The sequence below is a fragment of the Amblyomma maculatum genome, chromosome 6 (genome assembly GCF_055883805.1).
Source record: "Amblyomma maculatum isolate TAMU_Amacu chromosome 6, ASM5588380v1, whole genome shotgun sequence".
Lineage (NCBI taxonomy): Eukaryota > Metazoa > Arthropoda > Arachnida > Ixodida > Ixodidae > Amblyomma > Amblyomma maculatum.
This window is the reverse complement of record NC_139349.1, coordinates 184,104,319-184,131,996: the sequence shown is the minus strand read 5'-3', so window position 1 is coordinate 184,131,996 and position 27,678 is coordinate 184,104,319. Positions and strand designations below refer to the sequence as shown.

Below are 27,678 nucleotides of genomic sequence, written 5' to 3'. Positions count from 1 at the left end.
TTCCCATTGGTTGAAAATAAAAGAAAACTTATGCTCCATTTTTGGCTTTCAAAACCTTTCAAAAATAGGCTCACTTTTTATTATATTATTGATAAAATGATTGTTAATTATTGCTGCACTTTTGTATACAATACTACGATACTACAACTCACAAGTAACTGCTTGGCAGTTCGCATGTGTGTACAGGCGCTGGTGTGTATCAACGGTCAACGGTCTGTGTGGCCCACGGCCTATTGTATATTGGGTTATCTTTGTGTTATCTGCCGTATTTTACTTCTGCTTGCGTGTCATGTTGGCATCAGCTGCTCCCTGACCACAGCGCGCGTCGTTTACTAACAGCGGTGGATCCGTCCTCGTCTCAAGTGTTTGTGTCGTCTCAGTATGCAGTCGAAGGCAGCGGAGTGGTAAGCCTTTCTCCACTTCTGTATGCTCTCAAGCAGTGCTTACGAGCAATAGGAGGTTACGCAGAACAGTATATTGTTTTTCATTTCCGAAATTTTCATCGAGATACTGCTTGATAAAAGCGCAAAAAGAAATTATTTGAGCTCTATCGCCGCATGTTGCTTTGTCTCTCGTCTTTTCACCGCTGTGCAAGGCGCCGTCGACGCTTTTACCCACGACCTACTGTATTATGCTTTTACCGCTGCTACCAGACGTTATTGTTCTTAAGTAGGGTCTGCATTTCAGGCAAACATCGGAAGATTAGTCGAACAGGTGTTCATGAGACTCCCCCACCCCCCTCATGCGAACGAGGCACCCTCTGCGCGAGCGCTCACCGCAGCTGTGTGCACTTCGCACTGTCGCGCGCTCTGCTCTTCGGATAAGTGTGCTATTACATTCCAGCTGTGCTCTGCGGTGAAGGGGCGCTAAAAGACGACGCAACTTGCAGCAGAGAGCTCGACATCAAAAATTACTTTCACTCTTAAAGCAACAGTTAACGCGATGAAAAATTCAGAAATGAAAGACAATAAGCTGCTCTACCTAGCGCCTTAACGTTCGTTCTTTTTTTTTACTGTAACCCTTCCAGGCTGACACCAACATGTCTTCATGGTTCAACATGCACTTCTTTCTGCAAACTGTTTTCTATTTCGATATACACTGATTTACTAGATGTAACATTGGTTATAAATGACATCTAGGGAAGCAATATGGCTATTTTCTAATTCCCAAAAGCTTGTTGATAGTTGTAACGAAATGAAAATTTATGTACTTTGAGGATTTCTTACACAATATTTAAGGAAAGATTTCGAAAATTTTGAATGCTTTATTGTTTATTGAATGTGATACTTGGTTTCTCGCTTTTTCGAAACATTTGAATTTTGCTCAACTCAGAAAAATGTTTTGGAGCAATTTTAAGCTTTCAAACATGCCTTGGGATGAGTCATCGGGAATGTTTTTGGACAAATCAGGTTGAGTGCAACCTCCGGGACGTTTGGTGCAGAACGACCCTTGTTAGTTTTATATATCGGAAGAGTTCAGTCAGCGTGCCTGTACACAAACAAGAGGACCTTTTAAGGAGGAAGTTTTAACTCATTTTTGCCTGTATGCTTATTGGCAATAACACGTGGAAGGGAAACAGTTTCAAGACAAGACACGAGCTTATGTCATGTAGCTGCACATATTTATCCCTTACCGCTTATAGTTTTTGTGATTGCATATTTGGACCTAATATGACAGAGCCTAAATTCATAACTTTGCCATTACGAACCGCTCAGCAAACTTGGGCAGAGTGTTGGAGCAGTTTCACGAATTCTATACATCATGCACTTGTGTTCATTTTGGATATCGTACCATATTAGTTTCTATCCACTTATATGGTTAAATGAGATTTTCTTGTTTGCCAGGCATTTAACAAAAGCTTCTATGCGAGCTCTTCTCATGTCTTTTGTGTGTTGTCATGCAGAAGGTCTCTGAGAGCTGATGGCTTCTTTTAAGATATCGTGGACCCCAGTGCCAAGGCTGATTCTTGGCAAAGTCACCAAGTCTGCTAAGGTAAGGATTTTTCTGTCATCACGCCATGACCAGCTGTGCTCAAAAGAGCTGTACATAATAGTTAGGGTATTTATTAATTGCAGTTTTATTTGTGATCTGGTCCAGTTGGACAGTCCATTTCTTAAAGCTGTAGCCTATACATGCGACACTTATTGTCTGGATGAGGGACCGATTCAAAAGTGCTTTGCAAGATGAGGCTAACATGTGTGCAGTATTAGATACATTGTGACCCTCTAAATAGTAAGTGAAAGTGCATGAGCAATATCACTTGGGGTTCATTTTATTATAATATTATGATTAGCTACCACCTCCTTGAGAATCGTAAAGGTGCTTGCTGAGTAACGGTTTTGCATTGTGGGGTCATTGCAAACTGGCTATTTTAGACAACCGGTATGTCTACAGAGCAAGATTTATTGAAAGGAAAATAGATAGGTCGGCTGACTACTATGAGGGTGGCAGCAGAACGCTGGAGCTGATCAACTAAAGGATCATCTATTCAACTGCACGCTAATCTGTGAGCGACTTGTCTTCTTCAAAGGCCTCATAATGTCCAACCGAAAAAGAGAAAAGGAAATGGAAGTGCCAGGCGAATCACATTGAGATGGAGAACATCCTCAAGGCATTCAAATCTTTCAAAACTCCTGATGAGGTATGTTACATTCATAATTGTCACCTCCTTGATAGTCAGTAAAGGGTGGTGTAGCAGCTTATGGGGTGAGTTGGTGCATAATACTCAGAATTGCAGTGAAGCCTAGACAAACACATAGAAACAAACACGAAACAGGCACACACTACAAACTGTAATACAAAACTGTACCCGAATTTCCTCTTGCACACTCGGCCACAACTTCCTCCTCTACTCTCAAGTACAGCAGACTCGCACACATCTATCCCAAGCAGATACGTCTGGCCAATAGTAAATGTTAGCAAGGTAGCATCCAAGCAACAAATACAAGACCAAGACTGTCACTCACATCTTCTAACAAGAGTTAAAACTCCCGCCACATAGGCACAAACTAAAAAAAAACTCATCTGCAGCTGCCAAGAATCAGGTTCACATTCACGCACAATACATCTAAACAATGAGTCCGGTTTGTGAGTTTCAACACAAAAGACATATGAAGGGAACGCTTATTTGAATCGCTGATTGCCTTGCCCAATCTGGTCAGCTGCAGTTCATTTCTTCTTCACAAGCATAAAATTCTTTTTAATTGTCTAAGGTCTTCTTATTAGGCAAGAGTCGGAATAGGATTGGCAGAGAAATTTTTGAGGCGTTATATATACAAAAGAAAGACAGCACATGGTTCATTGATGCCTCTTTGTCCTTGTGCAAAAATGAAATTTCAGTTCTTGAAGGCTGTTTATGAGTTGTTGCTAGGGATGTGTGGTGCATGAGGAATGCTTTTTGGATGGGCTTGAAGACTTACTGAGGAGTTCTCGGAAGATGAGCCGGAGCTGTGAAGCCCCATTGTTTGTCAGTTTGAAGAAGACTAAGGTTATTCCTCTAAAAAATCAATGACTTTAAATACCTTCTGAGGAATAACCTTCGTCTTCTTCAAATTGACAAACAACTGAGCTTCGCAGCTCCAGCTGGCCTATACAAAGAGAAGGCAACCCAGGAAATTAAGAATTTTATGTTTGTGAGGAAGAAAGCTGGTGCAAAAGCAGTCGTGTTTTGTAATGAACTGCAGCTGGCCAGATTGGCCAAGGTGATCAGCAATTGAAAGGAGGGTTGCCTTGATGTGTTTTTTTTCCGTTGAAACTCAGAGAGTGGACACATTTAGATGTATTGGGAGGGAATGTGAACCTAATTAATGGCAGCTGCAGATGTTTATTTTTTGTTTGTGTCTGTGGCGAGAGTAGTGACTGTCTTGTTTGGACAATGTGAGTGATGATCTTGGTTTTGTATTTGTTGCTTGGACGCTACCTTGCTAACAGTTATTGTTGGCCAGACATATCTGCTTGGTATAGACCAGATTTTTTTACCCTCACGCGCAGGCTGCCAGCGCGCTCCTGCTCTAGACACCAGGCGACTGATGTATGGGGACTGCGGGACCGCAGATCACGCAGGCGCCTCGCGTTGAATACGCGTGTTTGTGAGCAATCGTTGTCAAATTCTCTAGTTAACGCGCTCTACCACTTACGCATGTAGGTGTGTGCTGTGCCTTGCTACTCACATTTGTCCTAGTTCTACATAATACTACAGCATTTTGAAACGCACTGTCCTCTTGACGCAATATACGAAGGTAGGCTACCATGCAGGTTGCGGACTGTAAATCAGCGTTCATGCGCAGCAGTGGCGTATATTTTTTCTCGGGCTGCCCTTCACAAGCATTGAATGCATATGTTTTATTACGTCTTTGATTCTGCGAATTTTGGACCAGACTCTATGGTGTGAGATCCACAAGTGCAAGCTTCACGCTAAAGTTTGCTTAGGCAAAGCATGTTTTCGGCCACCAGTGGTTCGTCTTTGGCTTTCATTTGCCATTCCTTAACGCGAGTTTAAGTCTGATTATAACAGACTCTTGGGCGAGTTGGGCAATCCACAAGTGCAGACAGCGCAAAAAAAAAAAAAAAATGTGGAGCTACGTTTCCGATGTTTTTTTTTTTTTTTTTTTTTTGCTTGGGCTGTCTGCACTCCCACTATCAGCAATTCAAATTTTTATTTCCTTCTTTCAAAGAGAAGTCTGCATGAAAAATGGTTCAGCGTAGTAGCTTTTTGTGATTTCTGCCTAAGACTCAAAAACATAATTTCATTACATGATGACCTGGCCGAAATGGCTAAACAGATCTTTCACATACACCGCAAGCACCTAAATAGAGAATATTCGTATTCAGCCGCTACTGTGTTAATATTTGTTCAAAACTTGAAAGAAATAGAGAAACTGTGTTGTGCCCTCCAGCGAGTGGCTCTCGACTGCTGAGCCAGAAGACATGGGTTCGATCACGGAAGCTATGGCAGCTCTTCGATGAAGATGAAGCTGAAGGCGCTTATGTGGTGTGCGATGCCAGCTCACAACCCCAGGCATTCATTAACTTTCCGGAGCACTTCCCTATGGCGTACCTCATAGCCGATGCCACTTTTGGACGCTAAACTTCATATACCACATAAAAACAGTTGTCATGCTCCAGCTAGTATTTCTTTGCTGCAGTTTCTTCCTTTGGCGTGTATGACAATGTACGTGCAGGTTCAAAAAAAGTATCATGCTTGACATGAAGGCACTACTGTTCAATAGGTGCTAGATTATCCAGCGATCAAAAGAAACGATCCTAATGCTCCGTTGTTTATATATAAAGAGCAACAAAACTTGCGTGCTGTTAGCTTGTCGATTCCGATGAACGAACCGCGATAATTTGTTGGTGTTACTGGCACAGTCATTGATCGTACATAAGCTGCCTTCATCAACAAGGCACCAGACAACCTGCATTCACTTTCATCTCAATGTATACTGTATTCTTTTAAGTATAAGTGATTGCATTGTTTATTACCTACTGTATTCATTCAGTAGCTCTCTTCGAGCCATCCTACAGCGGCATCCACCTACCATTTTGGCATAATCGAGGATGCACTGCTTAATTTTTGTTTTCAAGGAATGGGAGGATGTAGTCTTGGAATGATGTATATTCATTCTTATTGAGTTTATTTTTGTTCTAATTCTCTTGTTTTCAAGGCTTTTTTATATGTAGACATTTTAGCAGCAGCCTACATAACCACAGATAAAGCCCTCAGAAATGAAAATATGCACATACTGTTTACTTCCACAAGGCTCAACCTCATTACTGTGTCCATAGAAGGCACCCTAAATATTCTTGTTTGATGTTTTTGGACACTACGTAAATAATGTTTGATAAAACTGCCACATACTTGTTTATCAAACAGAAGATAGTCGATGGTCACTTAGGGCGACAACTTGGATTCCAAGGTAACTAAAGCATAGCAGGGTGCAGCAGAAAGTTGGGTGAGCGGATGAATTTAAGAAGTTCACAGGGGTCAAGTGGATGCAGCTAGCAGAGGACCGGGTTAATTGTAAGAATATGAGAGGCCTTTGGCCTGCAATGGATATATCTCTGCTGATATTTTTCCAGACCTGCTACTAGTGTTGCTTTACTGTCTATTACATACACCCCATAATGCTTTTTGCGCTATAAATACCTTGTTGCCTGCTTTTTGTCCTTTTGTACATACATGGCTACTTTATTAGAAGCAGGTGCCGTATTGTCATTGCAAAAGGTATCTGGAGTGCCACTTGCTAATGTCAGTCCATACAAGTATCTCATATTTGACCTGTATGTTTCACCTTCCCTTTCAGTGAACATGGCTCATGCGAAAGTTGGCAGCCCCCCCCCCCCCCCCCCCCACCACCTCTCCGCCTCGTGTTCAGCTCTTTGAAGTCACGGGAAGAAATGTAAGCCCCTAACAAAGCTAGAAGGCTGTGACTTTTGATCGTTCAAGAGTATTAGTTAACGTGTGCATGTTGTATGATGTGACATGTTCTGCTTATCCTATTTAATGCAGTTACATATGGCCTGGAAAACTAAAACAGCACTTTAATATGGTGTGGTGCTAGCACAGACTTCATATATTTTGACAGGTGCATGGCTTTAGGGCATTTGTAAAATGAAACTATCTAGAAGTATCCTGTTTACTCGTTTATAATATGCATCCATGTATCCATGCATCCATTATAATATGCATCCAGAAAAAAAGTGGAATGCCTTGAATTTTTCTGGGCACTGGATTTTCATGGCCAAATCTCGATATTATGAATCATGTTGGGCTAAAATGGTTCATTATTTTGAATTATCACGGTACTGAAAAATTAGTGGTTATAAGGGAGTGATCTAATCTTGGTATGAAAATGATGTATCTTGGCAGTAGAGACATGCATAAAAGTCAGATCTGAAATGAAAATGTTTCACGAACTTCAAAGCTGGTTCCTTTGAAGAAATCAGTTATTTTCTTCTACTGCGTGCAGCACACGACTGATTAAAAACCTCTATACCTTCCGCTTTGTGCAATGCTTCTTCGGGTGCATACTTCATTGCACCGACTCTCTCTGTTTGCTAACATATTTATGTTAACGTGTTTGTAGTAACGAGATTTGAATGTACTTGAATGAAAATCGAGCTACTTGGAACAACCAGATTTATTGCAACCGCTCATCACTTGGAGTGATATAAATGGTGTCAAAGGATGATTTGCCTTTCTGACAGGTGGCTGGCTGTTCGCCTTCAAAGTGAAGCTCATAATTAAGAATCTTGATTGGCTTTGAACACTCTGCGTTAACCCTTTCTGCAGTCTGTTCTGTGCATGAAATATTTAACTTAATATCCCGACTCATCGCCCTGCTCCCCTTAATCAAAATATTCAGGCAGAACCGTCATTGCCAACCTCTAGGAAGAGTCAGTCACAGGCCGAAGACATTCTCGCTAATAGTTCTTTTTTTTTTGCTTATTACGCACTTTTTTATCTGCTTTCGGTATAGCCCCTTTGTCTTTTGGTTGCTGTTTTTCTTGTATTTGGTATTTGTTTGCGTTTTCTTTTGAACCAGCATTGCTTTTTGTTATGTGTTTGTACTGCGGTCACTTTTGGGCATAGGCTTCCAATTGAGCTCTTCCGGAGCTGCACTTGCATGAGACAAGCTGTAGATTTCATAGACAGTAAAACATTGTTTTGCGAGTCTTCCGAGCAAGATAACATCCCATGAGTTTGTTTTGTTTGTGTTTTGTGGAGTTCAACGTCCCAAAGCGACTCAGGCTATGAGAGACGCCGTAGTGGAGGACGCCGAAAATTTTGACTACCTAGGGTTCTTTAACGTGCGCTGACATCGCACAGCACACGGGCGCCTTGCTTTTTGCCCCCATCGAAAAGCGGCCGCCGAGGCCGGAATTCGATCCCGCATCCTTGGGAATAGTCTGCGCCACCCCGGTGGGGCATAAGATCCCATGATTAAGATCGTCAAACCGCACTAGATGCAGAAAAAAAAGGAATGAATATTCTCTGGATTTTGGTTTTTTATTCAGTTCCGGAAGTTTGAAAAATTAACCTCCTCGGGTTTATGGCTCACATTCTTTTTTTTCTTAGTGTGATAGCATACCTTGCAATACAAAATGCTTACTTACAAAAATAGGTACAGCCAGATTTTTAAAAGAAATATACTAAGTGCTGGTGATAGATGGCCCTTTCTAGATTTCCTTTGGATCACATTCATACTGTCGATGTTCACATCTTTTCATTTTTTTGTGCCGAGAGTAATGTTTCCTCCCTGTTTAATGGCTCCAAAACTTCATGCTGCTGGTAAGTACTGTTTTTACCCGTTCAGCTGCTCCAAATATGGATATTACTACTCCAAAAAAAGATTTTGCTGCTCTTAAAATTGTTGCAAATCCTATTTCAGCTGTTACATCCCTGCATTTCTGTACTCTATTCTTAATTTTTACCCAAAATTAATTTTTCTCCAAAAAAGGCACTCTTCACTATGTAGTGAATAAAGGGGGACGGAATGGAATCCAGGCTTCAGGCCACGAAACGCTTGTAATTGTTTCAAGATTTTTTTTGTCTTCCTCTACTTGCGAATGCACAACTCTTCGACGTCATTTTGTTTTGCTGCAGCTTTGTTGCAAATTTCCAGTGGCTATAGACCAGATTTATAGCTGCTCCCGGGTGCGGCCATTTTTTGCCGGCGCGCCGCCACGTGGACACTTCCTTGGGGACTGCGGGACCGTGCCTGTTCAGTAGCCACGTTCAGCTAGCGTTCGGGAGCTAGACAAAATTGCCAAAAATATTTTCATGGCATGATTGTGATAGAGCAAGTTTATTTTCATTGTCGTAGAGTTAACATCGACTAGTTATTAGTGGGATTTAGTACTACATCCACGTTAACTGTGTTTGATGCTCAGCATGCAACTGCGCTATAATGCTGTCATTTTGGTGCCTTACTGATGACAAAATGTATGAACAATTGCAAACATTACTCTTGCACCCCGCTGGGGTGGCGCAGTGGTTATGGCGCTCGAATACTGTTTCCAAGGATGTGAGATCGTATCCCGGCCGTCAACGGCCGCTTTTCGATAGAGGCGAAAAGCAAGGCGCCTGTTGTGCTGTGCGATGTCAGTGCACGTTAAAGAACCTTTAGGTGCTCTAAATTTCCGGAGTACTCCACTGCGGCGTCTCTCATAGCCTGAGTCGCTTTGGGACGTTAAACCCCACGAACCAAACCAAACCATTACTCTTGCGTACGACTCGCATATAATTTCACTTCCAGTGAGCTCTTCCTTCATACCAGCCATTTCGAACCTCACCAATTGCGCTGTGCTGTTGTTAGCGTGGTGTGTGCCATTAACACCAACAAATTATCGCGGTGTGCGCATCTGAGTCGACAGGCTAACAGCAGGCAAGTTTTTTTGTGCTTTATACATACCACCACATTACGATCGTTTCATTTTATCCCTGGAAAATCTAGTGCCTATCAAACCGTAATGCCTGCGTTTCAAGCATTTTTGTACATGCCAAAGGAAGAAACTGCAGCAAAGAAATGCTAGCTGGAGCATGACAACTCGGTTATCAGTGGTATATGGAGTTTAGCATCCAAAAGTGGCATCGGCAATGAGGTACGCCGTAGTGAAGTGCTCCGGAAATTTAGCAAATACCTGGGGTTCTTTAACGCGCGCTGACATCACACAAGACATCACATGACATCACAAGCGCCTTCATCTTCATCGAAGAGCGGCCATAGCCTCCGTGATCGAACCCATGTCTTCTGGCTCGGCAGTGAAGAGCCCTATCTACAGAGCCACCGCTAGAGGACACAACACAGTTTCTCTATTTCTTTTAAGTTTTGAACAAATATTAACACAGTAGCAGCTGAATACAAGTATATTCTATTTCAGTGCTTTCAGTGTGTGTGAAAGAGCTGTTTAGCCATTTGGGCCAGGTCAAAGCATGTAATGAAATTGTGTTGTGTCTAGGGCAGATGCTGACAGCAAAAAGCTATTGCGCTCAAATGTTTTGCACGCGTGCTTTTCTCTGTAATAAGGAAATAACAATTTGTATTGCTTACAGTCAAATTGCACACAGCACCATAAAAAAAAAACTTTTGTGCTAGTATTTTTTTTTTTTTGCGCTGTCTGCACTCTCTTGGATTACCAACTCGCCCATGGTCAGACTTACACTGCTGTTAAGGAACGGCAAACGAAAGCCAAAGACAAACCACTGGTGGCCGAAAACATGCGTTTTGACTAAGCAACCTTCAGCGCGAAGCTCTCAGATCTGGTTGCATCTCACATCATGGAGTCCGGTCCGAAATTTCACATTCTCATTCGCAGAATCAAAAAAGTAAAAAGCGAAACGTGTGAATTATGCTAAGGGCAGTCTCAGAAAAAAACGCCGCCACTGCGCATGAACGGCGATTTACAGTTTGCAACCTGCATGGTTGACTACCTTCGTATATTGCTTCAAAAAAAGAACAGTGCGCTTTAAAATGCTGTTGTACTCTCTGGAACAGGGACAGGGATGAGCAGCGAGACACAGCATACACCTCCATGCATAAGCAGTACAGTGCGTTAACGACAGCATTGAAGAATGATTGCTCACAAACACTTATTCAACGCGGGGCATCCGCATGACCCACAGTCCTGCAGTCCCCTGTCACGCGCGCCTGACAGATGTTGCCTAGTGTCGAGAGCAGGAGCGCTCTAGCAGTCTGCGCGTGAGGGTAAAAAAAAACTGGTTCGTAACCTTTAGCTTGTTTTTCGCTGTGAAAGACTGCTGCCGAGTCGCACTCATCGCACCAAAAGAAAGGCTATCAGTGCAAACTGTGTTGATAGGGTGTTGAAACAGCACCTTGCAAAAGGCCTAACAACTGCTGGCAGAACAAAGCGACCAATGGCATAAAGAATAAAGACTATGCTATGGATGTGGATTTGCCTCTGCCTTCTTTTGGCTCCTTATCTGTTTGGCAAGCGTTGATGGCTATGGGAATGGCGGACTACATGGGGAGACTGCGCATTGTTGTGCAGTGACCACTGCCTCCTCCTGGAAAAAATTTGCAGTTAACCTGCACCCCCAAACCTGCTTTATAGTTAAGGTAGGTTCTAGAGCTGTGCACGGGCTGGGGCTGCTCAGAAGCCCTTGGGCTTGGTCTGGGCCCAGGTATATTTATTTTGGGTGGGCCGGGCCGGACACCCTGATCACGAACACATGCAACATCTGCAAAAGTGCGAATACAGCCATAGTGCGATAAGTGTCTAGAATGCACAGCATTTTCCCGTGCCAAGCTGGATGGGGAATGTTATTGAAGCAATATTAAGCTATTTAAAGGAGCTAACATTTAAGTCGTAACCATGTGAAGCGACAATCCTTGGCGATGCGTCGTGCCATCACTACGCTAACTCCTGTCGTTGCCACTGGTGCACACCGCACAAGCAACGGGACTGCAACAGAGCAGCGCATTTTCAGCGTTGCTCTGTGACTGCTGCCTCCCGGTTTGGTGTAGGGAAGTACAGTTAGGCTAATACTCCATTTCTAACACTTCACAGCATGAAGTACGATATAACACTGATGAAATTTCATGTAACACATCTGGTTTCTAATGTAAACACCACATTGGTGCGTGGCGTGCTCCTGCACATCGATGCAGACTTCCATTGCAAGCAGTGACTTCCTCCAGCTCCTTTCGAAAGTAAACAATATCTAGCCACTCTATAACCTTTGTTTTCCCTTATTACCCTACCAATCAACCGACTCGATGCCCTCGTATGCGCATGGACGAAATGAAGTGATCGTCTGCAGGATCTTCCTTCGTCCAAAACGGATTATAGAAAAACTTGTCGCAAAAAAGGCCAAAACGGAAGTTGAATACCTCAAAGCCTTCTGCAATTGGCTGTCCGCGATCTGATTCTGGGCAACGACTACTGAACTCAAGGATGCAGGATCGAATTCTGGCAGCAGTGGGCACTTTTCAAAGTTCGTGAAAAGCAAGGCGCCACTGTGCTGTGCGATGCCTTGCATGTGGAAGAACCCTAGGTGGTATAAATTTCTGGAGCCTTCCACTGTGGCGTCTCTTATAGCCTGAGTCACTTTGTGATGTTAAACCACATAAATAACCACTGAAGTATTTTTTGAACTCATCTTAGTGTTGCAAATTCTCATTATGAATGACTGTGCCTCTTTTTTCCACCCTCTATATATACATATTTTATGTGTGCCAATTTTGTGCTTGCAGGTTCACTTTGGGTCGAATCTGTACATCAACTAGAGAAAAGTTCAATTTATCACAAGCAAGAAAAATGAGACAAAAGTGGAGCGGGAAATGGTGATGGTATTTCTGGACACCTGCGGAGTTGAGAGAGAAGCCTCACGGGCCAGCATTGCAGAAGGACTGCAGGCAGTGTTCCAGAGATGCCGGCAACCCCTGAGAAAGTGATGGTAATCATGACTAGGTTTCGTTTTATGCTTGTTGCTGAAATCAATGCTGCAACAGCTGTGCCAATTGTGCCATTTTGATACAGCAGCATAATTCTGCGTGCGCAAAACTTGCTGAATTTGCACCAAAATGCGCCGAACGGCCGCAAACATTTGCCATGCTCGGAGACAACTTTCTGCGACCGTGATATAGCCAGTCGTGACGTTTCAGACACTCCAGCATGTCACTGGCCTTTTATTTTTTTTTTTTGAGATGGCTTCATGCCGTTCTAACGCCTACCCATATTTTTCTTTCTAGCATTCACGTGCTTCCTCCACTTTGAGTACGCTGAACTGTTGCGGTTTGAGGATGCTTCAACGCACGGGTCACAGTTCGTGCGGTGAAGTATCCTTTTAATGCATAGAGGCCATTTGTAACGAGGCACCACTGCTAAAAGGGACGTGGTAGTATTTTTGATTCTGAAGTAATACTTCCATGCTTTGTTTTAAGCACCGCATGCTTTTAATGGGTGTATCTAGCTTTTTTTTATGTCGCTTCTGGAAGTTTTCTGTATTTTGTTGGGCTATTCATGTGCAGCAAGGTTGTTTTTATGCAGTCTAGTTGATAGTGTCACGTAGTGGTGACGAGGTCGACGACACAATTGAAGGGTCGATGATTGCACTAAAGAAACTGTTTATTTGGGCTGACTTGCGCCCGCAAAAGAACTAAGCAACTCGGCGCGGCGATAGAAACAAACGTGCTCGTCGATCGTCGAACAAAGACCGCCCGTCACACTCGTCAACGCTCAATTTAAAGGGTGCACAGAACAATCTAGATAACGTCGCAAACAGCTACCAGCACGGGCTGGAACATTGTGGAAAGACACCCGAGTGGTCGGAACCTTCGAGACAGATCTCGGTGCATCTTGCGCTACAACGAAACTGATAAAGGTGTGACTCGCGACATCGAGCAATAAGAAACAAAGAATACAGAACTGATACGCGATCCGGAATCAGAGTGATAAGCCTGAATGCCGGCGGCTGTTAAAAAACAACAAATACTGTTTGAAGGTTTCGCGGCATTACTCCCCTCTTAAAAAAACATCGCCTCGATGTTCCAAAACAAAGAAACTTAAACATAAACACTGCAAAGTTTAAACACCACGGATTCTTTAACGCGCGTAATATGGCTTCAGTCGTACAACATGTACAATTTCTGGGCGTGCGCGTCGCCTTTGTGATGCTGACGTTCCGTTGGGAATGACTTCATAGTCCAGTGGTCCGACGCGGCGAAGGATTTTGTATGGCCCAAAGTATCGACGCAACAACTTTTCACTTAATCCGCGACGGCGAATTGGTGTCCAAACCCACACTTGGTCTCCTGGATTGTACTCTGCGTGGCGTCGTCGTAAATTGTATCGTCGTCTGTCGGTGCGCTGTTGGTCTTTAATACCGTGCGAGTCGTCGGGCTTCCTCCGCACGCTGCAGGTAGGCGGCGACGTCAAGGTTGTCTTCGCTGGTTACGTGCGGCAGCATTGCGTCGAGCGTCGTCGTGGGCTTCCTGCCGTACACAAGCTTAAACGGGGTCGCTCTGGTCGTCTCCTGGACTGCCGTGTTATACGCGAAGATCACGTACGGCAAGATGGTGTCCCAGGTCTTGTGTTCAGCGTCGACGTACATACGCAGTTGTTCGTCGATGGCTTGTGTGACTGTATTCCAGGATGGCTTGCGTCAACTCTGCCGTAAACGCCGTTCCCCTGTCCGTGATGAGCACTTCTGGGGCGCCGTGTCGCAAGAGAATTTGTTCGACAAAAAATTTGGCGACTTCTGCCGCGGTACTATCTGGTAGTGCTCTTGCTTCCGCGTAACGGGTAAGGTAGTCAGTGGCCACGATGATCCACTTGTTACCCATGGACGAAGATAGAAAGGGGCCGAGGAGATCCATCCCAATTTGCTGAAAGGGCAGGATTGGGGGCGGAATCGGGTTTAGTAGTCCTGCTGGTCTGATCGGTGGCGTCTTGCGTCGTTGGCACTCACGACACGTCTTCACGTAGTGGGCAACTTCGGCAGGCAGTCGCGGCCAGTAATACTTCTCTTGAATTCGACGCAACGTGCGCGCAAATCCGAGGTGGCCTGCTGTGGGCTCATCGTGCAACGCCTGCAGAATTTCTTGCCGAAGGGTTTTAGGCACTACGAGAAGCTGTGCAGTCTTGTTGGGTGCGAAGTTTTTCACGAGAAGGCCATTGCTTAACGTGAAGGATGATAAATGTCGCCTGAACACACCAGGAGGGGAAGCGGTCTTTCCTTCCAAGTAATCGGCTAGCGCTTTCAGCTCAGGGTCTGATCGCTGTTGTTCTGCGAAACTTCTGGCGCTTACCGGTCCCAAAAAGGCGTCGTCGTCATCGTCCTTCGGGGGAGCATCGACGGGAGCGCGGGATAAGCAGTCTGCGTCGGAATGCTTTCGGCCCGACTTATAAACTACAGTCATGTCAAATTCTTGAAGTCGTAGGCTCCATCTGGCAAGGCGGCCGGAAGGATCTTTCAAATTAGCCAGCCAGCAGAGGGCGTGATGGTCGCTTACCACCTTGAATGGTCGGCCGTATAGGTATGGACGAAACTTAGAAGTGGCCCAGATTGCAAGGCACTCCTTCTCGGTCGTCGAGTAATTGACTTCGGCTTTTGTGAGTGACCTGCTAGCGTAGGCGATTACTTTCTCTTGTCCGGCACTCTTCTGGACGAGAACGGCTCCTAGGCCCACACTGCTCGCGTAGGTGTTAATTTCGGTCTCGGCGTTTTCATCAAAGTGGCCAAGTACGGGAGGGCATTGCAGGCGGCGCTTGAGTTCGTCGAAGGCTTCTCCTTGCGGTGCTTCCCATTTAAAAGGTACGTCAGCCTTTGTAAGCTGCGTCAACGGTTCGGCGATCCGCGAAAAGTTTCTTACAAATCGTCGATAATAAGCGCACAGCCCAAGGAATCGGCGCACAGCTTTCTTGTCGGCAGGCGGTGGGAATTGTGCGATTGCAGCTGTTTTCTCCGGGTCTGGGCGAATACCATCCTTGCTAACGATGTGACCTAGGAACCGGAGTTCTTCGTAGGCGAAGTGACACTTCTCTGCTTTTAGCGTTAGTCCCGAGGACTTGATGGCTTCCAACACTGTCTGTAGTCGTTTTAGGTGGTCTTCAAAGTTTGACGAGAAGACAACAACGTCGTCCAAATAAACCAAACAAATCTGCCACTTCAACCCTGCCAGGACTGTGTCCATTACTCGTTGAAACGTGGCTGGTGCGAAGCAGAGGCCAAATGGCATCACCTTGAACTCATAAAGGCCGTCCGGTGTGATGAATGCGGTCTTCTCGCGATCTCTTTCGTCGACCTCAATTTGCCAATATCCGCTCTTCAGGTCCATCGATGAGAAGTACCTTGCATTGCAGAGTCGGTCGAGAGTGTCGTCGATGCGGGGAAGCGGGTAGACATCCTTCTTCGTTATGCTATTCAAGCGGCGGTAATCAACGCAGAAGCGAAGTGTGCTGTCTTTCTTCTTGACCAAAACGACTGGTGCCGCCCAGGGGCTGTTCGATGGCTGGATTACGTCATCACGCAGCATTTCCTCAACTCGATCGCGAATGGCCTGCCGTTCTCGCGGCAATACACGATAAGGGCTTTGGCGCAGATGTCGGGCGTGTTCGTCCGTTATAATGCGGTGCTTGGCCAGTGCTGTTTGTCGTACCTTCCATGATGACGAGAAGCACTCCCCGTAGCTTCGAAGAAGACTGAGAATCAGGTCTTTTCTGCTGTGGGTCAATGCCGGGTTGATGTCAAATTTGGGCTGACGGAATTGGTCCGGTGCGTCTTCCAGCGTTTGGTCTTGGAGGGCGAATACATCTTTGAGGTCGGCTAATTCGTTGAGAAAAGCGATCGTCGTGCCCTTGTTGAGATGCCGGTATTCTTCGGTGAAGTTTGTTACCAGCACCTGAGCTTGACCTCTCCGGAATTTCCCGATGCCTCTTGCGATGCCGACACCTCGTTCTAAGAGCAATTGGATATTTCCTTCGACGATGCCTTCAGCGGTTTCGATGTTCGCGCTACCTACGCAGATTGCGACGCTTGATCGGGGCGGGACGGTCAATTCCTCATCGAGGACGTTTAGAGCGATGTGTTGCATGGACGGCGTCGTAGCAGGAATGGCTTTGTCTGCAGAGAGCTTGATTAGCTTGGATCGCAGGTCGATGATAACCCTATGTTCATTTAGGAAGTCTATACCTAAAATCACGTCGCGGGAGCACTGCTGCACGACCACAAAGTTGGTGGGGTAAGTACGCCCATTTACGGTTATTCTTGCAGTGCATCGTCCCGATGGAGTAATCAGGTTGCCACCTGCGGTGCGAATCAGCGGGCCATCCCAAGCGGTGGTAACTTTTCTGAGCTGAGAGGCTAACGGTCCACTAATGACTGAATAGTCAGCTCCGGTGTCTACTAGGGCAGTGACTCTGCGACCGTCGATATCAACTTCAAGGTCACTTGTTCGCGTCCTCGCATTGCACGTGGGCCTTAGTGTCCGATCTCGGCTCCGTCGTTTCTTCAGGTCATGGCCGGGGCATACCGTAGTTACTGCGCTGGGCGGCGGTGTCTGCTTGCAGTCTGGTCGTGTTGTCGTCGATGACGTCGTGTGGAGCGGCAGTGAAATGGCTGCGTCGTCGTTAGTGGTCGTCGGCGGCGGAGGATGTTCGTCTTTTCGCCGTTGAGCAACCTCACCTCCAAAGGTTGCTCTGTTTAGTTTCCCCTGCGCGGGCTTCGGGACCTTCCGCGCATACTCTCATCATAGGTACGGCCTGGCGAACCAAAGCGGGCCCTGTACGGTGATGGAGATCTGAACCGACAGCTTGGTGGCGCAATCTCACCGCTACGCAGGTAGTTGTCAATTTCTTGTGGTCGTTCACCTGGGCGTGGTCGTGGAGCGTCGACTGCAAATCCGCGGAGACCGATTCGTCGGTACGGGCAGTGGCGCAGAATGTGGCCGGCCTCACCGCAGTGGAAGCATAATGGCCGGTTGTTTGCAGTCCTCCAGGCGTCGCACTTCCTGGGGCTTGGGGGTCGTTGGTAGGCTTGGCGGGCGGGGGCCAAGGGGCGGTTTTCAGGAACAGGATGGTAGCGGCGAGGGCTGGGAATGTCATCACGTCGGGGCGGAGGGCGACGTAATGCACCAGCGTAGTTCATCGCTGTTGCTTCTTGTGCTGGAATAGTCGCAGCCGTCGCTTCAGGAACGCCCAGCGCCTGCTGAACTTCTTCACGGACGACGTCCGCGAGCGTCGCCACCTGGGGTTGTTGCGATGATGGCAGCATTCGGCGGAGCTCCTCTCGCACGATCTCCCGGATTATGTCCCGAAGGTTCTCTCCGCTTGCAGATGCGCTGGGGTAGTGGCATGAGTAGTCTGGTTGAAGTGGTCACTCAAAGTGGCGCATCCGGGTGTCCAACGTCTTCTCGATGGTCGATGCTTCACTTTCAAATTCTTCCACAGTTTTCGGCGGGTTCCGGACAAGCCCCGCAAAAAGCGACTCTTTAACTCCTCGCTTTCGGATTTTCACTTTCTCACCTTCGGTCATGTTAGGGTCGGCGCGGCGAAACAGGCGTTTCATCTCCTCTACGTAGACCAGGACGGGCTCGTTCGGTAGTTGAATTCTTGATTGGAGGAGGGCCTGAGCTCTTTCTTTTCGGACAGAACTTGTAAAGGCCGTCAAGAACTGTGCTTTGAATGTCTCCCAATCCTTGAAAGAAGTCTCGTGATTTTCAAACCAAATTCGGGCATGTCCTTGAAGAACAAAGTAGACCTGCCTGAATTTCGCAGCGTCGCTCCAGCCGTTGAAATCTGCCATACGGTCGAAAAGGTCCATCCAATCTCCCGCATCTTCATTCGGTAGTCTATGGAAGCAGGGGGGCTCACGGGGTTGGACGAAAACCACCGGTGCTGTAGGCTGGGCCATTGTCAGCGTCGATGCCTTACGAGATCGAATGGGGTCAGGCAGCAGACCGTGTTCGGGTTGTAGGCCTTGAAGTCGGCGGCTGGCTCGGTGACCTGTAGGCTGGTCTTCCAGGGCGTCAGGAACACGGCTTGGGTCTTCGCTTGAAGGATCAAAGGCAGCACCTCCACCAGATGTCACGTAGTGGTGACGAGGTCGACGACACAATTGAAGGGTCGATGATTGCACTAAAGAAACTGTTTATTTGGGCTGACTTGCGCCCGCAAAAGAACTAAGCAACTCGGCGCGGCGATAGAAACAAACGTGCTCGTCGATCGTCGAACAAAGACCGCCCGTCACACTCGTCAACGCTCAATTTAAAGGGTGCACAGAACAATCTAGATAACGTCGCAAACAGCTACCAGCACGGGCTGGAACATTGTGGAAAGACACCCGAGTGGTCGGAACCTTCGAGACAGATCTCGGTGCATCTTGCGCTACAACGAAACTGATAAAGGTGTGACTCGCGACATCGAGCAATAAGAAACAAAGAATACAGAACTGATACGCGATCCGGAATCAGAGTGATAAGCCTGTATGCCGGCGGCTGTTAAAAAACAACAAATACTGTTTGAAGGTTTCGCGGCAATAGACTCAAGACTCACTTTCCCGTCAGATAGTGTAGGAGATGCATCAGTTATGGCTTCTGTTGGTGATAATAAATTTGGGGGGGGGGGAGGGGAGAAGCATCGGCATGTCGGGAAACGCGCAGCAGCCAAATTTTGAATTCCATAACACCACAATGTAGCCCAAGACTGTCAGAATTAACATTTATGGATGCCGGAACATCTAAATTGCTCTGTGCACGAAATATGTAGCCTTGCTTATACGAATATATACGACTTGCTTTCCTATCTGCTTTTGGCATTTGCCCTTTCGCCTTTGGGTTGCTATTTTTTTTTTGCTTTTGAATGAAGATTTTTGTTTTTGGTACTGCGCTCGCATTTAAGCACAGGCTGATAGCAGGCTGATGGCTTTGAATCTCGACTGGAGCTGTCGTCGCGCGACACAAGCTATGAATTTTGCAGACAGTAAAATATTGTTTTAAGAGTCTTGCTAGCAAGAATCTCTGAATGAGATTGTTAAACCGCGCTAGATGCAAAAAAAAAGCACATTCTTTAGCTTTTTGTATCTTTTTTTTGAAAAATTAACCTTGGTTGTATGGCTAACATTCTTTTTTTGTTTGATGCCACGCCTTGCGGTACAAAATGCTTACAGAAAGAGGTGCACGCCAGATTCCGGAACGAAATATGCCAAGCGCCTGTAATAGGTGGCCCTTGCTAGATTTCCTTTGGATCACATCCATAGGGTCCGATATTCACATATTTTTGTTTGTTTGCCCCGAAGGTAAGGTTTCTTCTCTGGTTAATGGCTTCAAAATTTAAATTCATTCTGCAAAGCGCAGGTTTTTTTTTCTCCTGTGAGCTGCTCCAAATACGGATTTTGCTGCTCCAAAAATTGCTGCAAATCCTATTTCTTCTATTGCACCCCTGTGAAATGAATGTTAAAATTAGTGGCAGATCAACAGTGTAATTCTGAACCATGACCTTAACACCATTTTCTCTTTTTTTAGATCTAATACAAAAGGTGGTCACTGAAAACCCAAGTGACATGTCGACTGCCAAAAGGATCTCGGACCGAAAGGCCATTGATGATATGTTTGCAGAAGTCAGTCGTGAGGGCCGTCAGAAGGAAATGTGTGAAAATAAAATTGCATATATCATGCGAAGCTCTACGTTACAGTCAATGGGAACAGGGCATCACCCGCTTCTGTGCAGGGTGTATTCTGTCCTGCATGCTAGTATCACGTGTGGTCTGTATGCTGGCTAGCTACTGCCAGTGTGCCAGCACAGTGTCACCCAGTGCGCCAGTGTAGTCCAGCATGCCAGTGTAGTCCAGCATGCCAGTGTAGTCCAGCATGCCAGTGTAGTCCAGCATGCCAGTGTAGTCCAGCATGCCAGTGTAGGCCGGCATGCCAGTGTAGGCCAGTGTGCCAGTATGCATTGCCACACTGGTCCGATAATCAGGTATGACACTGGCCCAGTGTCTCCCAGTGGCACTGCGTTTTCCAATAGGGGGCGCTTGCATCGCCTGTTCCAACATGCTCCTCTGGTGAGAATCCTCGCCTAATTTTATTCGTTGAATCAGGATACAGTTCGAACTTTGAAAACAGCGCGTTCATATACCGTACGAAATAGTGGTGTCTTAAATCTTTACTCCTCTCAGATCCCCAGAAGGTGGAAACAAGCAAGTTTGACATTGGGATGTACGAGAGTGGCTCCAGAATAGAGGATCAGACCAGATATCATCTGTTAACTTCTCCTTGGATTCCTCCGAAAGGTTACGTGTTCAAATGTACGAAAGATCTGAAGCAAAAACGGAGGTTTCAGTCCGCTTGGCTAGACAGGTACCGATGGCTCAGATACTCAGCGCTTCAAGAAGGTGCGTTTTGCCGAGTGTGTGTCCTTTTCTGCAGACATGAGGTTGGTAAGGGCCAGCATGCGCGCACTGGAACTCTCGTATCCAAGCCGTTCCAGAAATGGAAACACGCCCTCGAAATCTTTGACACGCACGAAAACACTAAATATCACCGTCACTGTCAGCTGGCGGCTGGTAATTTTCTCCAAACATTCTCGGGAAGCGCGCCGAATGTGATCGACCAGCTCGACCAGGGCAGGCAAACTCAAATAAGAGACAACAGACGAAGGTTAGGGCCTATTATTGAGACAGTTCTTTTTTACGGGCGACAAGGTCTGGCCCTTCGTGGTCATAGGGACAGTGGTCCTATTGATTTAAGCACAGGCTGCTCTGAAAATACTGGCATTTTCAGAGCGCTTCTTTGCATGCGAGCTGATTGTGGAGATACAAATCTGAAGAACCATTTGGAAAGTTGTCCCAGTAATGCATCGTATTTAAGTCCAGATGTGCAAAGCCAAATTATAGAAATTTGTGGGGAAATTATCAAAGAAAGCCTAGTTGTAAAAATAAACGCTGCAGGCAGCTTCTCCGTACTTGCTGACGAAACGGCAGATATTGCTGGAATCGAACAGCTCACTGTTTGTGCAAGGTACCTAAACAAGAAAGCCAACGATATCGAAGAAGCGCTTTTAGGTTTTGTGCCAATTCAGGACCAAAGTGGTAGGGCCGTCGCAGACACCATTATAAAATTTCTGCTAGACCTTGGAATTCATATGCATAATCTTCGTGGCCAAGGTTATGACGGTGCCAGCTCGATGGCTGCTAAAGCGAATGGTGTGCAAGCTGTCGTTCGTGAGAAATATCCAGCCGCATTATACACCCATTGCCTAGTTCTCTGTGCGGCGTGCTGCATCACAGATATCCGAAACTGTTTTGGAACGCTAAAGGCAGCGTCAAACTTTTTCCGCAAATCTCCTAACCGCTCGCACGTTTTACGAGAAATGATAAGTTTGATTTGTCCTGAGTCCAGAAGGCAGCGACCTTTGGGATTATGTGAAACGCGCTGGGTGGAAAAGCATGATGCAGTTCTTTCATTTGTTTGAACCGGTGATGGCGGCACTAGAGGAGATAAAATTAAACGGCAACGGCCAAAGTCCAGTTCAGGCAAATAGTTTGGCGTTGGCACGTTTGTCACCGGCATTCCTTGTGAGCCTGCATGTGGCAGAGCATGCGCTACGATGACCCTGTCAAAGAAGCTGCAGACCAGGAACACCGACATGAGCGCCGCCATTGACGACATAGATGTGGTGCAGCAGTCGATCGAAAATGACCGCAAAAATTCAAATGTTTCTTTTTCAAAAATCTTTGCGCAAGTGCAGGAACTGGCAAAAAAAATGAATGTTGAAATCACCACCCGACGAGCCGGTGTCCGACAGCAGGATCGTGGGAGCGTTACATCAGAAAATGCTGAGGAATATTTCCGGAGAAATGTATACATTCCATTCATGGACCACGTATTAGTACAGCTACAGCAACGGTTCGAAAAGCACAAGACAATTTTAAAGGGCTTTTCTGTAATTGTACCATCGGCAGTACCATCAATGCGAGATGACCGACAGAAAGGAGCAGAAAATCTCCTGGCCGCTTTTGCGCAGGACGTGGATGTGAAGGCTGCTTTGGGGGAACTGCGGCTATGGTGGACAAAGCCAGCGTCCCAGCACAGGAATAGATGCCCTCTCTCACTGCGACGGCAGCTTCTACCCAAATGTGTACAAGCTGCTGCAAATTCTAGTCACCCTTCCAGTGACCACTGCCAGTGCAGAGAGATCATTTTCAAGCATGATATTGCTAAAAAACTACTTGCGTTCTACAATGTCTGAAGAACGCATGGTTGGGCTGGCGCTTCTATACGCCCACAGAAACGTCGACATCAACGTGTCCGAAGTGATTGACCGCCCCGCCGAGTAAAGTTTGTCCTTTAGATAGCAAAGCAGGAAAAATAATGCAAGTAAAAGCACGGTTCCTTCGGGTTCATAAACGCGTAATTGTAAAAACATGATTGTTCATTAGCTTTTAAAACCGCAGACATTTTTGTCTTTTATTGTAACAGTCAGCATCCAGATAAAAATTATGACATGAATGCGAAAATTGCGAGGACATCAATAACCAATTTTGACCGACCTGCACATTGAAAACCCAGCCCACGCGGCGTTTTTCAACAAGCACACTCGGATAATGGGTAGTTCGAATTGTCGCATCGTGTCAGGGTTTCGTTTGTCCCTTTCTTTCTTTTTTAGCTACCTGTCCGTCCTGCTTGGTACCTGTAATATAATGCAAATATATATGCCAACTCACAGCTGTATACACCGCAACAATGTGCCATATATACTGTGCATGCGATTCCTGTATATGTTTATATCTATTTTATTTGGCAAATTATTCTACTGTCTATACCTTCATGTACAGTGCCATTTAAAATTGTATATATCATCATCACAAACAGCCAAATTTTATTCTCCATGTAAATACTGAATTGTGATGTATTTATTCGTTAGGCTGTATTTTATGTGCACTTTGCTTTGTTCTTAATATATGCATTTCCTGTTTCGGTCATTTGTCGGCGCCCATGTGATTGTCTAATCTGAATGTCTAATGTGTAATAAAACGTTTTCTAAACACACCTGTCCTGCTTTTTGCAACTTTTTTTTTTAACCAAAGCAATACACTTCTTTAATTTTGGGTACAGAATAACTGTTGTCGCTGTGCAGGCAGTTAAAATCTGCATTTAATGTATTGATTTTTCCATTCTTTATTATTCTACCCATATGGTGCTGTCGCGACCGAAGCGTGGCGATCATGGCTTTGTTCTTGCCTAGATCGTCTGTCTTTCTGTGCTTAAACTTTACTATCTGTGATTGCGCAACACGTTTATGTGCCTTGTTTGACGCATCATATGCAGTGACTTTGCTTAGTTGCATAGATATATTGGAGACTTGTACGTATATTTAAATGTCATGTTGCGAGGTTTTGTGCATACATATAGTGAAGTTTGTTTCCAGTGGTAATTTTTTGCCCTTATCAAGTTGTATCATCTAATTTATAATATTCCATTGTATCTTCGCATTTGTATGTACATATGTTTCAGAACTCTCCTGCTTTTTCTGTGCGCTCTCTGTTGCGACTATAATTTCACTTAAATTACCCACAGTATACGACCGGTGACAGGTGTTCCTGTGCAATAAATGGAAAAAAGGACAGCGTCAGTGGCCGTTGGACGTGTACAAAAATGTAAACAAGCGTCTTGGATGACAGATTCAATAAAGCATTTCCCGTCAAAGTGTTCATTTCTTGGCCTTTACGTTTTCATATCAGCGGTATGCACTGCTTTGCTGGTTTCGAACTGATATAGTTCTAGATTTCGTTTAATATTTTCTGTACTTATTCAAGAGACAGAATCAGGGAAGCATTGATGTTATTTATTTCTGCCACAATGTTTGTCCCATACATATATGTTCTTTTATAATAAAGTTAATATTTTACATTTGTCTTGGCAGTGCGTACTGCGTGGCATTCAAGAATTCGTTTGCAGCACCTAATACACAATGGCTATTGGAATTAATCATATTTGATCCATTGACAAATTCTGTATGGAGGAGGACACGCAGCAACGTGAGCCCCCCCCCCCCCCCCCCCCGAACAAAATTTCTGGCTACGCCACTGCCCTCCATAGTCACTACCTCACTCTGATCAGTAACCATTTCTACTCCGCCCCCTAGCGATTGCTGCTCCTGTTGAGGATTTGACCTCGATTCACTCTCAGGATTAGATTCGCTTTCTTTAGCCGCTAGCATTCTTATCATCTCAACCATAAGAGCCACAAATCAACCACCATGCCAACTTCAACAAACGCAAGAAATCCTACTCACCCGGCGCAGATCTTTTGTTGTCTGCTGCCCAGAGCCCGGATGATGCGTCCGCTCCGACGGCGTCGGTGGCAGCCGAGGTAGAATCGTCCCTTGACGGTTCCTCGCTGCTCCGTGTCGAATGGCCTGTGGTTGCCGGTGCGATGCTTGTCCTTGTAGATGAGACGTGCCGAATCCTGTCGGCTGCGCCAGTAGAATTTATGTCGTTCGTTCCCTTTCGGAAGGTTCTTTAAACCCTTCTTGTTATGCAGTTCGGCGTAGAGAAGATCAGGAGGCGTACTTGTAGGTGATGATGGTAGGGCATGTATTTACAGCATGACATATATATACAGAGTAAAACTGGAATTTGAAATGAATTTACAAAAACAACACTCTGCGCTACTTTACTCTTCGACCTAACTAGTTACAGCCTAAGCAGAACGGCCGCGTTACATGCCTACGCATGGAGCTCCAGCTCAGACTGGGCTGAACTCTCTTGGATCACGTCTCATTTTACACCTTCACAAAACAAAGAAATAGGGGCGGTCGTTTTCAGAGGCCAGCCCCACACATCAACTGTCCAATAAGGAAATATGCTAGATGGGCACGGCCACAGGAGTTGGCCTTAGCCTCTAACCCTGGGCCCCATTAGCAATACAAATTACAACAAACAAAGCACAGCCAAACTCTTTCCCCAGTGAGGGTGTCGAACCCTCTCTTCTCGGGAGACTTTCTTCCCACTTGTCTCCCGCACACCGCCGCCTCATCCACGCCGCCGCTGCTGGCTGAATCCTTTCCACAGTGCATTGCCCCGCGCCACCCGTGTTTACCACTACGAGCAACGACATGGAAAGGGAAAGATTCACCGGATTAAAGGGGAGCTTCCGGCTTGCCCACTCTGAGCACAATACCCGAGTTAACTCCTGAATGCTTCTTCGGGCGCTCTTTTGTCGCGTCTGCAGACAGGATAAAATTCCCTTGCACTGCTCAAAGTCGCAGTGTAAAAAAAAAAAAAAGGCCGAAGGGTCATTTGGGTGCTCGCCACCGGCCAGTACGAAGGCTGCCATACATGCGAGCACCCAGCAGCACTTTCCGCTACGCATGTTCCCATGAATGACCTTCCGGCTAAAAGGGTCCCGCAAATCCGGCGCCGACGGTCCGGTCGGCTCTCCCCACCCGCGGCACGCTTGTAGAAGGGGAAAAGCTTTTACAACACCAGAAGCAGACAGTCGGGTGACGGCGTCGTGCAGAGACGTGCACCTGCAAGTGATTATCCTTGGGCGCGGCCCTACAAGGATGTTTACATGTTTAAACCGGTTAGTGAACATATATACCCAAGCATGCGTACGGGGTGTCATTTGACCTTATTATGCTAATGGCCCTCCACTGTATTTGGCGCTCGAGAATGGCAGGATACCATTGCGATCCTGACGCACGGCCAGCACGGATCTGTTTTAGGGAAGGCATGAATAGATATATTGAAATTCAGAAACTTGCTCCTGAAGCTCCCGAGTGGCTCGGAAGATTGGAGCCATTAGTGACCCTAAGAGAATTTTAGCACGACGACGCCACAACCCACCTGGCTGATTGTTGTATTAATGAATGCTCATTGTGCCCTGTAAGTGGTTTTGTGTATTGTGCTGAAGTCAGGCAATAAAAAGAAAAAAAGTGGTGGCCCTGTGGTAGAGCATCCGCCTCGCATTCGGAAGGTACTGGGTTCGATTTCTGGTGCCGCCTGTTACCCACCGGTTTTTCAATGGGTACAAGCTTTCGCCCGGCCTGGTGCTCGGCTCCGGGGGAAATTTTGTACCCATTGCAAACCGTTGGGTACCCGGCGGCACTGGGGATCGAACCCCGTACCTCTCGAATGCGAGGTGCATGCTCTACCATAAGGCCACCGCTATATATATATATATATATATATATATATATATATATATATATATATATATATATATATATATATATATATATATTAAAAGAAGGCTAGGTCGAGACGGCGAGGTCGTGACGGCAAGGACAGCCAAGCCTTGTCTAGCGCTTTAATCCGATCACGAACCCAGGCGCGCGCCGGAGCCGGCGCCGCGGGACGATGATGATGGTATGTACAAATGAAAGAAGAAGATCATGGCATGTACAAATGAAAGAAGGTCCACAGAAGGCTCACACAATCTGCCCGGGGGGTCGGAAGCGGCCAGCCTGGTCGCTCCTAATTAAGCGATGTACCGCGACGCACAAACGGTTTCAAGCGAGAAACATGAACAATTTCAGTTCCACGGTGGCGTCGATCGGCTGGGGGATCAACAGGCGTGACTTTGTAGTTGACTGGAGAAGTTTGGCTGATAATCTCGTAGGGACCAAGGTAGCGGTGGTGGAATTTGTCACTAAGGCCAGGGGTGCGCAGTGGTGTATACAGCAGTACTTCGTCACCGGGACGATAAGAAACCACGCGATGCGTAGAATCGTAGCGACTCTTGCGGTCTTCCTGGCACGCTGCTGTGTTGAGGCGGGCAAGATGACGGCATCTGGCCACACGAGATAAGAACTGGGTAGGTACTGATGTGGAGTAGTCGGGCGCAGAGAAGAAGGAAGCTTCGAGAATTGTAGTGGGAGGACGGCCATAAACGAGGAAAAATGGAGAATAACCGGTAGTCCGCTGTACTGCTGTGTTATAGGCGAAAGTGACGAATGGTAGAATAGTGTCCCAATTTCGATGATCCGGTGTGATGTACATGGAGATCATATCCGATAAGGTGCGGTGAAATCGCTCAGTCAGCCCGTTAGTCTGGGGATGGTAGCTTGAGGTTGTCTTATGAAGGGTGGATGACGCGTGAAGAACTTCGGCAACGACTGCCGATAAGAAGGCCGTCCCGCGGTCACTTAGGAGCACCCGAGGAGCGCCATGACGCAATACAATTGATCGCAAAAAGAAATTTGCTACTTCTTGAG

At 46.2% G+C, this 27,678-nt stretch overlaps 1 long non-coding RNA gene and 1 pseudogene across 1 annotated transcript; one reads left to right on the top strand and one right to left on the bottom strand.

Annotated features, from left to right (window-relative positions):
- The window catches only part of LOC146187541 (uncharacterized), a 202,327-nt pseudogene that overhangs the window by 103,678 nt on the left and 70,971 nt on the right, over positions 1-27,678 (bottom strand).
- Positions 127-20,316, top strand: LOC146187543 (uncharacterized). Its single transcript, XR_014708267.1, has 6 exons — positions 127-404; positions 1,904-1,992; positions 2,531-2,641; positions 6,303-6,398; positions 12,216-12,418; positions 19,983-20,316. It is a non-coding gene; the product is annotated as an uncharacterized LOC146187543 (long non-coding RNA).